We start from the raw sequence: 8,750 nt of genomic DNA, 5'->3' as shown, positions 1-8,750 counted from the left end.
TTTATAGGAATCCTGTCAACCTTGTTATGTGATTTGTTCCAACATGTCTACCCCCTTGGGTTCATGTACATGACAGTTCAGTTAAATCAGGTTCATACATGACCAAGTATGTAGAATCTTAAGGAGGTGAAAGATTGAGAGTATTTCCAAGAGGGAACTCAAAAAGGGACAAGTAGAAAGTCAAAGCACCGTGGGAGAATGAGGACTCCTTGGCATCGAAGGGTCTGAGAACTCCACCATGTTGGAGAATCATCAAGTGAGGGATATGAGAAAAGGTGATGAATGGTAAGTGGAGTGTGGTGAGAGAATGGGGTGTCTGAAATGATGCTTTGGGGTCTCACAGATGGCAGTGGTGACAATGTATATAGCATACAACCATGGAAGTTGGTAACTGATGGGGAAGAATAGGACATTGCAGGTGAGGAGGCCTGTGAGCTGGGCACCTACAGTCTTGGACAGGTCACCCCTGTGCACATTAAAATCTGCAGGAGTGGGTGTGAAGAGCCAGGGAGGCAGCAGCTGGATCTTCAGTGATGGTAGGAAGAGAGCAAGAGCAACCCGGAGCAGAGCGGTTGGCCAGATGACATGAATTTGAGAACATAAGGACTTCTGTGGGAAGAAAGAGATTTCACAGAGGCAATAGGGAACAAGAAAAAAAGCAGACAATAGCTTTTAAAGCCAGAATTTATTTCTATGTAAAAATGTTCAAGAGACTTTAAAAAGGCCCAAAGACCCAAAGATTTCCAGGTTTAATGTAAGATCATACTGAGGTGGTGTCGGTTGCTTTCTTCATTGCTCAATCCTCAGCTTGATCCTGGTTAATATACACTCCCATAATTCTTCTAGTTGGGTAGTGGCGATTTCCTCTGACACGCAGTGTCTTTGATAAATGGCCATCAATCCGCGAACAATGAAAAATGCAATACCAGAAATAATCACTGTCATTGAAAGAGAGGAGAATGTATGGCTCAAAGGGAAAGCCACCACAGGAATTCCAAAAATCAAAAGTATTAATTCAGTAGCAAACAAACCGAAACGTTTGCAGCTTCTGCTTGAACATCCGGTCTGCATTCTTCTTTGAAACCAGGTCCTCTGATTATCAGTATGGATAGCTGAGATCATGTTGAGTCTTATCTGCAAGGATTAAAGGAAGAAAGTTAAGGTCAAATGAATCAAAAGGCTGACTAGGAACCTATCTTCCTCTCCGGCAACACATTGCTTTTAGATGAAGTTTCGAATTCCATTCACTATGAGTTATCAAGTGTCCCGATGGTGTAATACAAAGGGCTAGTGACTAGGACAACCTGGGAGTTGACTTCCATGGAAAGTTGCTAGAAAATCAAGGATAATCAGTATACATTCTTTCTTTACTTTAAATACTTCTTTCAATAACCTTCATGATGCTATCTATTGCAAGCATCTGGATCATTTCTCGAGATGCCACCGCTGAATTGGGACATAACCTGTAGACCTGAGGTTTTCTAATGAGTATGTAAAACTCTGGATAAACATCGCGTTTTACCGAAATATCAATATTACATGGTGGTACACTTAAGATTGTTGTACTAATTCAGATACAGATGAAATGCAACGCAAAGCTAGAGCTCCATTATTTGGTTTGGACACAGATATAATGGAATCCATGCTAAAAGCAACACGCACTTCAGACAAGGCGGAAGAGGGAACTTGGAACTCCTGCACAGGGTCCTGTTTCCCCTCCTCTGTCAGAGGGAGGACCTGGGTGCAGTTTGACCTGTAAGAGGGAAGAAAGCTTCCAGGCGGTTCCTTCTGATGTTCTTGTCCTTGCCTGAGTGAACTGAAGGGGGAGTCTTGAGTTCACCAGACTTCAAAAGGGCCGCTGGTGAGGGGCAGGATGAAGGAGAGAGCCAGGAGGGAACTCTTGTTTTATTATTTAGCAGTTTTAAGGCCTCATCTTCTACAATGATAAGCCTCTAGAAATGAGGCCATCTCCCCCCTCTTCTCAAAACAGAGAGGGAGATATCTTTATAAATGGAGATTTTCCTTATAAATGTAAATGTTTGTCTGGCAACTCTTTGTAGGGCCATCTAGAGAATGTGGCCAGAGAGACAGAACTTCTGATAAGATGGGCTTGTTGGTGCCTTTCCTATTGTAACATTTATCTTACATTATCTTTACAGCCATCATGATAGATCTGTTCTAGGAAGGAGCCACCATGTCAAATTTTTTAGGCAGTTAGTGGGGGAGGTCAAATGTCTCTCAGAGAAAACAACCAAGGTAAAGAGATAGATTTCAGGGTGGCCAAATCTTGATCTCCCACAGTCCCGCCTTTGAAACTAAAAGTTTCACAGTCCTTTTGAAACTTAAAGAAATTTTATAGTCCAGAAGCTGAGTTGGTAGGTTGTTTCATCTCACTGAACACATTTTTTTAGTCTTGATAATAGATCAGTTTAATTAAGGTTATTTTAGAAGGTGGTGATGTAGGTGGGCTCTCAAGGTTATGCCTATATTATGGAAGCAAGCAATCAAGTATTTAATAGAAGTATTTTTGTGTAAACGAAAGAAAAACAAGGTTAATGGTTGGAGCAAGTTGTAAACCAGTTTTTGAATTTAGAGGACAGCCAGTTAAGGTTTTAGATGTCAGCATCAAAGCATCTTTTGCAGTTTAAATGTCCCTGATGATGTCATCAGGTAATCTCTCCGGTTTATATCAAGTCTATCGGCTTCAGTTTGTAAGGCTTTAGGAAAAAGGGCAGGTTTAGTTTTTGGTGATTCTAAATGAAAATGATGGAAAAAATCAAAAACGTTAGTTTGGAGATCTGTAGCCAGATATTTCAGGAGACTAGAAGAAATCAGGATCTAGTCTAGTCAACAGATATAAAACAAAAACCTCAAAAGACAATTAATAAAGCTAGGATCTAATATCTGCAAATGTATATTATAGTTTTTACTGAAATATAATTTTTCTCTCTAAAATCACCCTCATTTTTATTAAGATAGCCAAATTAAAACTAACTAGTTTGCAAAATAAGTCTAGTTCTTATAGAGTTGGCCCAATTATTTACATAAGTATAGCAAGAAGAGCAATTAATCATATAAGCTCTTTTAAATTTGTTTTGCTGGAACTTTTTATAAGGAATCTCAGACTGAACTTTAAAGGCCTCTCGAGGCCAGGAAAGCCAAGCCAAGGATTTTGTCATCAGACTTTACCTGCAATACCTACAGATTTGGGTGAATTCCTCTCTTTCGAGGTTCCCCCAAAATATTTCGAGGTTCTTTGTACCTGCCAGATAAGTGACATTTTTTATTTATCCTGGTAAGTGCTGCTTGGAACATAAGGTACCAGGCCAATATTTCTACGTGGCTTTATTTCATAAAGTCTAATCTTTATTTTTTAAAAGCTGTATGGTTATATCGCAAATATGATGTTCTAGTCACAACCTTGGTAATATAACCAGTGTTTTTAATTGTGTCCTGTTATAAGGAGAACAGATTTTTATTGAACTTATGTAAATAACTATATTGCCGTGAAAACAACAATATTCACTTATTAAGAGTTTTCAAATTTTGGAGGGATCAGGTAGAGAGAAAAAGAGAAATATTTTAATTTTGCTTATAAAAGTATCATTTATTAAATTGCTATAAATCATAGCTAACTCAAGAGAAAAGAGAAAAAGTTTTCTTTAAATCTGAAAAAACAAAACATTAAAAATTTAGCAATATTTTAAATGAAAAATCATAAAAATTATAATCATCTTTATCAGTTTATTTAGTCTTGTGTAATCTATTTTTGATCCCAATCTTTTTGTTAGCAGCTTTATGAAGTCATCAGTTTTTCCATCAGATTTTTGTAATTTCTTACCAAGTTCACTTTTATGATCAGAAAGTTTGTCAGAAACTTGTATTTTAGAGTAAGTGTTAATAAAGTCTTTTTCATGAACTTCTCTGAAGAGGAAACATATTTTGTAAAAGCATTAATGCAAAGAAATAAGTCTGTAGACAACAAGACCTCAAAATGGCAATTGACAAGGAAATTTGGTTAATTTTGTGACATATAACATTTTAAAATAATAATAACCAGAATTATGACTGATAACCAGGACAGATCAGAATTTCAGTAATGTTATACAATTTTAAAACATCTATATCAATAACATTTGCCCACGTAATAGCACCTAAGCAGACTTATCACTTGTCTGACAATGCTTTCCATGTAATTTAACATACTGAATAAGCCTAATAAGTTTAGTATCTTTCTCCTTATAGGAAGAGAGCAAATTTCTTTGAGAAGTTCTAGGGCCCTTTGAAAATTTTCAAAGGAAAAAAAGTAAAAACAAAGGCTTTATTTAAGATATGAATTTTGGGGAGCTTGTCAAAAATATAAAAAGTCAAAGCAAACAGAGCATTAACAGTCTAAAAAGACTTAATAGAGAGACCTCAGTCTTTTGAACACAGGAAATTATTTTAACAGTTTTTTTTTTTTTTTTTTTTTTGTCTTTTAGGTAGACTTACCCAAAGGTAAAGAAAAATCTTTTATAACCTCTTTATCAAGTTTAAGAAAATTATCTTTTTAAGAGAAATAAGACCAAATTATAATTTTGTATGAGCTTACTTCTGATATTAAAACTCATTTACTTAATTAAATTTATTTCAATCTTAGCCAACTTGACTATGCAAAAACTCCTTTTTCAGAATTCTTCTTCTACAAACCTATAACTTTTTTTTATATTCAGAATTTGTCCCATGTCTTTCTTTTCCCTCCTAGTACTTGAAGACAAATTTATCTTTTTTAATCAATCAAACAAAATATTTCTATTCTTTGTATTTTTTTTAATATATCTTATTTTTTTTGTACACAGACATATTTTTCTTAATTTTTAGTAACTTCAATCACATATTAATTAGAAATTTTAACCTTTATAAACCTTAATTTGTAAGTAAAAACTAAGTAAACAAATATAAACTTTTTTTTTATATTAGTATCTTGTGGTTTGGAAAATTTATAAACACTTCATAACTTCTAGAAATACGTTACTTTATAGTACAATCTTTTAATAAAACACATGTTTACCAATAGACCCAAAACACCTTTTAGTTTTCCTGTAATGGAAAGCCAAAAGTAGACAAACGTACATTTAGCAATCAATGTCTAATATCTTATGTTATTTGGAAATGATCTAGATACTCAATTGAATTTTTATCATAAAATTTAGCAAAACTCTAAAGTTTTAAGTTACCAAAAAGAGTTTGGAAGCTGTAACCACCATAACACATAATTATTATTTAAAGTTCACCCAGCATTTATCTTTTTTACAACTATTTAGTTACTTGTTCTCAATAATTATTTAGATTGCCTACAAGACTTTATAAGACTTCAGATAAAATTAGCCATCATTTAAATTACTATTTTTGTTAACTAGTTCTGTAATAGAAATAACATCAGTTTTTTTCCCTACAAGATTTCATGTAAATTTTATCATCTCTTATACCTTTAAACATAGTTATCATGAAGATTTTTTATCAATAGGTCTTGGTCTTCTAATTTTGGACAAGGGAAGCATTCCCAGTCAGACATTTTAAAACTTACTCAGGCAAAGTTGATGTAACCTCTTTATATAAAATTAGCTCAAACATTTTAACCTTTATAATCTTATCAACACTTACACTTTTACATGTTCTCAATTCAATTGTAATCTGAGTCAAGGTCTTAAGGCTAGTCAAATTTTTCCCTTCTTTTTTTTGGCCTTTTCTTAGGTACCAAATAAATAATTATGTGAGAGCTCTCAAAACAATTTTTTTTCTCCAATTTAGAAGTTTTTCCAATTTAAAAGGATCCGTCGTCTGGCCATTGACGAGTAGGATCTTTATTTGTATATTTATTTTAATAGTGACTCGATCCAATAAGCCTTTTTAAGGAAAGACCTGGAGGTAACTTTCTACGCTTAGAATAAATCTTTACTGTGGACGCAAGAGGCATCCCTGGTGAGGGCGAAGATGATGTAGCCCCCATGATCCACAGAATTTACTCCCAAAGATATTCAGAGAAAGTAAAGACCTTCGTTGCACAGGCAGTAAGAACGGTGTAGTGAAAACGGTGTCTCCGGTCTCCCACAATAGTGTGGGACGCCTCCAGTCACAGACCCACTAATCTGTGACACAGGGCAGGCGATACTGGAATGGGATTTTTCCAGCACTAACAAGCAAAGAAGGTTAAGACGACAAAAGCCCTTATGGACTGGGCCCTTTATGACAAACTCCCCTGAGAGCTTGGCACAGCTGGACAAAGAGACAGTTCGGAACCCCAGTGTACTCAACTGGCCACCAAGGGGCACTCCAGTAAATGCACCTTCCGTATGGTGGAGACCAAGGAGAATATTCTCACTGGTCACAAAGCCAAGTTTTCTCAGGACACAGAACAAGACAGAGACTACTCTGGGAGGAAAAGGGATCAAGATCAAAACCAAGAGTACTCTACCAAATTTAAACCAAGAGTCACTAAAAGCACAAGGAACTAGTTTCCCAAATATTTTCTCCTGCCAATTTAAATTTAGAAAGAGAGAAAATTCTCACCACTTCCTTCCGCCGGACCCCGCAGATATAGATTCCGGGAGGCTGACATGGTAAGAAGTCTCACCTTTTGCCAGCTTTTGTCAGGCCTTCCTGTATCTCATCATCTGCAGTAGTCCAGGGAGAAGGCAGGTCTTCCAGCCAGAGAAGGCAACTTGCCAGCCAGTGTGGATCCTGCCGACTACGCCAAAACTGTCGGGGGAAGAGGGAGAATCCCCCTCTGCCCTTGTCTTTAAGGTTTTTATGGCTGGCCAAATAATTAACAAGACAGGTTAGCAGGAGAAAATAATACCAAGTTTAATAACATGTATACATGGGAGAAAGCAGGGACACTGCGTTTTTCAACACAATAGCAGAAATTCTCGTCTTAAATACCATGTTTAGTCAATGACAAAGGAGGATTTTGGGGGTGGGGGGAGTCAGTTACAGGAGATTACCACACTAAAGCACAGTAAACAAGAGTAAGGTTTATTATGCAGTTTTAAGGCCTCATCTTCCACATTGATAAGCCTCTAGAAATGAGGCCATCCCCCACCTCTTCCCAAAACAGAGAGGGAGATATCTTTACAAATGGAGATTTTCCTTATAAATGTAAATGTTTGTCTGGCAACTCTTTGTAGGGCCATCCAGAGAACGTGGCCAGAGAGACAGATCTTCCGATAAGATGGGCTTGTTGGTGCCTTTCCTATTGTAACATTTATCCTACATTATCTTTACAGCCATCGTGATAGATCTGTTCCAGGAAGGAGCCACCATGTCAAATTTTTTAGGCAGTTAGTGGGGGAGGTCAAATGTCTCTCAGAGAAAACAACCAAGGTAAAGAGATAGATTTCAGGGTGGCCAAATCTTGATCTCCCACAATTGTATTCACTGTGAGTTATCAAGTGTCCTGACGGTGTCATACAGAGGGCTGCTCTCTGGACAGCCTGGGGGTTGACTTCCAAAGAAGATTGCCGGAAAAATCCAGGAGGATGAGCATATGTTCTTAATTTCCTTTCACTAATTCTTTCAATAACCTTCATGAAGCCATTTACCACTAACTTGTGGATTACATCCAGAGAGAACACTACTGAACTGGGTAATACTGCATTTACTGAACTATCAGCGCTCCATGGTTGTACACTTAAGATTATTACACTAATTGAGATACAGATGAAATGGGACACAAAGAAAGACCTCTGTCATTTGATTTAGGCACAGATATAATGGAATACGTGCTAAAAGCAACACGCACGTCAGACAAGGCATAACTTTGGCAGGAACTTTGAACTCCAGTACGGGGTCCTGTTTCCCCTCCCCAGCCAGGGGGAGGACCTGGGTGCAGTTTGACTTGTAAGAGAGAAGAAAGCTTCCAAGTGGTTCCCTCTGATGCTCTTGTCCTTGCCTGAGTGTCCTTGTCTTGAGTTCACCGGACTTCCAAAGAGCCACTGGTGTGGGGCAGGGTTAAGGAGAAAGCCAGGAGGAAACTCTTGTCTTGGTTGGCATTTGAACAGACAGACGGCCTACCTGCTGTCTCAGGACCATGCAGGACTCATCGGCAGATGGGCATGGTTTCTAATTAATGCCATTAACGCCACAGTCTCAACTGAAACAAGGGTGTTACTCCTCCCTTTATTACTTATCTTTTGTTTTTCAAATAACCCATTGACCAACAAATCCTGGCGCTGGGCATGTTTTGTTACATTTCAAGAAATATTTAAGAGGCAATGCCCCACCTCAAGATTATGATGTCTTATTTTTTGATACCCACCTTATTCATTTTAATCCATTGGGAATTTTTGTACATTGCTCAAATGGGAATCCATAATTTTCATCAAATATATAGGCGTTTTAGAAAGTGAATGACTAATGACTGGGTAACAAATACTTTCGCAAGTAGATATCTCTATTCTTTACTGTTAACAAAAAAAGAAGGATTTAGTGGAGTTACCAGCTCAGTAAGAATAACTCGATGAAAGATCATTATGTGATTTTTGCATGTAACCTTGAAAAAGTTCGAAGAGTTCAGTGACACAGCTCTAATCAGACCCTTTTTATTCCCATATTTTTATGTATGTGAACAAGACTGCTTTTGCTTCTAGGAAAAATAAAAGGAAATGCAATGGTCATGAATCTCTTTACATACTTAACCTCCCCTGGTAATAAGAAAAAAAATTCTTTGACGACTTCCAAACACACCACAACTTATACTTTTAAAAATGTAG

At 37.0% G+C, this 8,750-nt stretch overlaps 1 long non-coding RNA gene across 1 annotated transcript; it reads right to left on the bottom strand.

Annotated features, from left to right (window-relative positions):
• Positions 1-657: 657 nt before the first annotated feature.
• On the bottom strand, positions 658-6,930 carry LOC131422642 (uncharacterized). The gene is made up of 3 exons (XR_009224125.1): positions 6,550-6,930; positions 1,032-1,134; positions 658-938 (listed from the first exon to the last, which is right to left on the bottom strand). It is a non-coding gene; the product is annotated as an uncharacterized LOC131422642 (long non-coding RNA).
• Positions 6,931-8,750: the final 1,820 nt, after the last annotated feature.

Source organism: Diceros bicornis, chromosome 26, assembly GCF_020826845.1.
Source record: "Diceros bicornis minor isolate mBicDic1 chromosome 26, mDicBic1.mat.cur, whole genome shotgun sequence".
Lineage (NCBI taxonomy): Eukaryota > Metazoa > Chordata > Mammalia > Perissodactyla > Rhinocerotidae > Diceros > Diceros bicornis.
The sequence above is the reverse complement of the archived record's forward strand: the minus strand, read 5'-3'. Positions and strand labels throughout refer to the sequence as shown.